The 4,547-nt window shown below is 35.8% G+C and overlaps 1 long non-coding RNA gene across 2 annotated transcripts; it reads left to right on the top strand.

Moving 5' to 3' along the window:
* Positions 1 to 2,905: 2,905 nt before the first annotated feature.
* LOC141667657 (uncharacterized) lies at positions 2,906 to 3,909 on the top strand. 2 transcript variants are annotated; one of them, XR_012552724.1, is made up of 2 exons: positions 2,906 to 3,105; positions 3,198 to 3,909. It is a non-coding gene; the product is annotated as an uncharacterized LOC141667657 (long non-coding RNA). The 2 variants fall into 2 exon arrangements; XR_012552723.1 differs by having other exon boundaries at positions 3,183 to 3,909.
* Positions 3,910 to 4,547: the final 638 nt, after the last annotated feature.

The following is a 4,547-nucleotide window of genomic DNA, read 5'->3' as shown; positions in this document are numbered from 1 at the left end:
AATATATATGTATTTATGATCAAATATATAATAATAAGTTAGATATATAAATATACATATGTATTTAAGCCATTGGATTAAAAGGAGTGCTCTAATATATATGCCTACACTCACACGTACACCCCCCTTTTTTAAGTCTACATATGACACGTACACAATTATCACATTAGTTTTACTTTTTTAAGGAAGACATATTAACGAAAAATTAATTTAGGAACACAAAAAAATATATAATACAATATAAAAAATTGAAAAACCTAAAAAAGTTATAGAGCACTGTTAATAAAGAAAACAAAAAAATACATAAATCAAACATAAAAATAGATGAGACATTATTTTTTTTATATAATTTAATAAAAATTACAAAATACAGGATATTTTAGAATACAAAATTATAGAACATGTAAAAATGTTATTAACCACACATAATAAACACTACAACAAATCTGGCCATTTACGACGGTTTTTTTGAACTGAAATCATCGTAATTGAGCCATTTACGACGGAAAAAAAATCATCATTTTTGGTCGAGTAGTAAGTTCATTTTTTCGTCACAAGATAAAATTGCGTCTCAAGTTAGGAAGAAGGGGCCCACATACTGAATAAAATAATAAATCTACTTATGACGAAAAATATCATCGTATGCTATAAACTTACGCCAGAAAATATCGTCGTATGTTAGTTACTTACGACAGGGGAATCGTCTGATATTTTCTTGAGGGTCCCACCTTGATAAAATAAAAGATGAATTTACGACATAAATATATGTCGTAAATTTGTAACTTCCGACGGAAAAAACTGTCGTATGTTAGAAATTAGGACCTACTTACGACAGAATATGTGATGAACAACTGTCGTAAATTTGTATTTCTAGAAGAGCCAAATACTTATTTTTCAATTTCTCGCCATTTCCGTCTTCCAATTTATATTCCAAGTTTGTATTTCTCGGATGTTGATGTCTAAAAAGCACATGGTTAAAGGTTTTCCAAGAATTGAAATATCTAACAATGCTTGTGATGGTTGTCTAATGGCAAAACAAACAAGAAAGCAATTTCCATCTCAGAGTAACTACAGTGCAACTCACGTGTTGGACTTGGTCCATGGAGACCTCTGTGGACCTATTTTGCCAGAAATAGCTTCTGGAAATAGGTACTTCTTCTTCCTAGTTGTCGATTACAGTAGATATATGTGGGTGTATATGTTAAAGAGAAATTATGAGGCCCTCGGTGTATTTAAGAGCTTTTGTGTTATGGTTGGGAACAAGCGAGGGAAGAAAGTAAAAATTTTTAGGACTGATCGTGGGGGTGAATTTTGGTCAAACGAATTCAAGTCTAAATGTGAATAAAATGGGATTGAGAGACACTATACTGCACCATATTCGCCACAACAGAATGGAATCATTGAAAGACGCAACATAACTGTGGTAGTGATGGCACGTAGTTGCTTGAAGGAGATGAAGCTTCCCTCAAAGTTATGGGGAGAAGCAATTAGGCATGCTGTGTACTTGTTATACAGATTTCCTATATGAGCATTATCCAGAAAAACTCCGTATGAAAAACGGTTCAAAAAAACCAAATATTGAACACATTTGTGTATTTGGATACATTGTTCACATGAGGATACCAAGTTGTCAAATGAGTAAATGGGATGACAGAAGCATAAAGGCTGTGAATCTGGGAAAAGAGCCTAGGACCAAGGCTTATCGCCTCTATGACCCGGTGAGAAATAAGGTTTGTGTTAGCAGAGATGTCATTTTTGAAGAGGATAAGAAGTGGTTGTGGAGTGATCAAGAAGAAGCACGTCATGGTTATATAGAATCATATTCGTTTGTAATTCCTGATATACAAAAGGCAGGGGAAGAAGAAGAATCAGATGGTGAGACAAATATAGAGAATGAAGTTATGCAAGAATCAGCTGGTGAGACAAACACAAATAATGATTACAAACAGAGCTCTACGCCAGTGCAAAGTCCTTTACAAACAGAATTCAGCAGTGAGAATTATGATGGTAGTGAACCACCAAGAAAGTTTAGAGCTGTGAAAGACATTTACAACGACACAGAGGCTATAAAATTGGATGGGGAGCTTCTTTTAATGGGAGTTGACGAGCATACAAATTGCAAAAGAGCCAATAAAGAGGTGGAATGGAAAAAGGCTATGGTGCGAGAAATGGATTCCATGTAAAAGAATAATATTTGGCACTTGATTGAACTTCCGGAGGGACACAAAGCTATTGGTCTTAAATGATTTATAAACTTAAATGAGATGCAGATGGTAAGATTGTAAAATATAAGGCATGACTCGTCGCTAAAGGTTACGTTCAAGAACAAGGAGTTGATTTCGACGAAATTTTTGCTCCGGTTACACGCATAGAGACGGTCTGCCTCGTATTGGCCTTAGCTGCTTGGAACAGCTGGAAAATGCACCATCTAGATGTAAAGACAACTTTCTTGAATGGGGAAATACACGAAGAAGTTTATGTAAGCCAGTCGGAAGGTTTTTAAAGAAAGGGAAAGGAACATCTCGTTTACAAGCTAGCAAAGGTGTTGTACGGCTTAAGACAAGCACCTCGTGCTTGGTATGCAAGGTTAAATAAGTGCCTGTAAAGCTTGGGATTAATAAGGTGTCCGTATGAACATGCTGTTTATACGAAGAAGGAAGGTGACGATGTTCTTATTATTGGAGTATATGTGGACGATCTTTTGATCACAGGCTCAAACACATCAGTAATTGAAACCTTCAAAAAGCAGATGAGCAGCGTGTTTGGAATGACCGACTTGGGAGAATTAAGTTTTTACCTGGGAATTGAAGTTCAACAGGGTAATGGGTTCATAGAGCTCAAGCAAGCTGGATATGCGAAAAAGGTCCTTGAAAGAGCTGGCATGGCGAGTTGCAATATTTCAAAATATCCCATGGATCCAAATGTGCAGATCAGTAAAGATGAAGGTGGAAAAATAATGATTGCTGCAGATTATAAGAGTATATTGGGGTGCTTGAGAAATTTGGTCCATACTAGACCAAACATTTTTTACGGTGTGGGAATGGTTAGTAGTTTTACGGAGCAACCTACAGTCCTGCACTTGGATGCTGTAAAGCGTATACTCAGGTACAAATAATGGACAATACACTATGGTCTGTTATATTCAAAGGGTAGGGAAAATTATTTGTTAACTGGATTCTCAGATAGTGACTTGGCAGGCCATGTGGATGATAGGAAAAGTACGAGTGGCATGATGTTTTACCTCAATGAAAGTATGATCACTTGGGTGTCTGAAAAATAAAGATGTGTGGCCTTATCCTCGTGTGAGGCAAAATTTATGGTAGCCACTAATCAGGCATGCCAAGGTATTTGGCTTCGAAATGTTTTGTGCCAGATAACAGGTAAAAGCATTGGTCCTGTGATTATCTACATTGACAATAAATCAGCTATAGACTTGGCCAACAATTCGGTATTCCACGGACACAGGAAACACATCGACATACGATGTCATTTTATCAGGCAGTGCATGGAACATCGAGAGATTATCATCAAACATATTAGTAGTGAGGGACAAAGAGCTGATGTCCTGACTAACGCACTGGTAACAGTGAAGTTTGAAAGAATGCGTAGCTTGGTGGGAGTCAAGAATCTGGTCTAACATAATTCAGATTAAAGGGGAGAATGTTAGCTTTTAATCTGAATTTTGTTTTTAATAAATTATCTATTTTAGTTTGGCTGAAAGTCTTAGCCATTGAATTGGTCATGTGAGACTTAGTCGTGCTAGCAGTTGACTTTTTATAGGATCGAATGTAGTGGTAGTCGTGCTCCAGGTTTTTTCCTTTTTAGTTCCTACTTTCTAGCATTTTAACATTTGTAAGTCTTTATATCTTTGATTATAGTCATTAATAAACTGTGGGTCTTGGACGTGCATGTACTGTGTGTTTACATTCTTTTCTCAGTTTTATGTATTATACACTTTAAATACATATAAGATTGCAGGTAAGAATCCATGAAGAAACACTTGGAACAAAAGTCTTGACTTTGTTGATCCATCTTTGATAAAACCCGAACTTAATAATCATTTTTTTGATGAAACTCCACTCAACCCTATCATTTGCTTTTGAAAGATTAATTTTAAATCATTTAATTCCTAGCTTTCCCTATGTTTTTCTAAGAATATAATGACTTTTTTCATATTCTATCAACACATTATCCGTTAATAACGGATCGTATACAAAAGCACTTTGCTTATCCGAGATAATTGAATTCAAACAAGATTTCAACCAATTAGTCAGGACTTTTTATAAAATTTGAATGAGGACATTGCATAATGAGATGGTTATTAACCTAGTCATTTATTGCAGTTTTTTACTTTTGGAATGAAACAAATCAACGTGCTACTTCTTCCCATTGGTAGCTCACCTGAACAAAAAGATGACCTACACAACTTGACAACATCATCTCCTACGATGGACCAATAAGTCTGAAAAAATTTCGGATTAAGACCATCACGTCCGGGCGATCTATCGGGATGCATAGCAAAAACTGCAGTGTTAACTTCATCCCTG

Source organism: Apium graveolens, chromosome 6 (genome assembly GCF_009905375.1).
Source record: "Apium graveolens cultivar Ventura chromosome 6, ASM990537v1, whole genome shotgun sequence".
Lineage (NCBI taxonomy): Eukaryota > Viridiplantae > Streptophyta > Magnoliopsida > Apiales > Apiaceae > Apium > Apium graveolens.
This window is presented reverse-complemented; position numbering and strand designations above follow the sequence as displayed.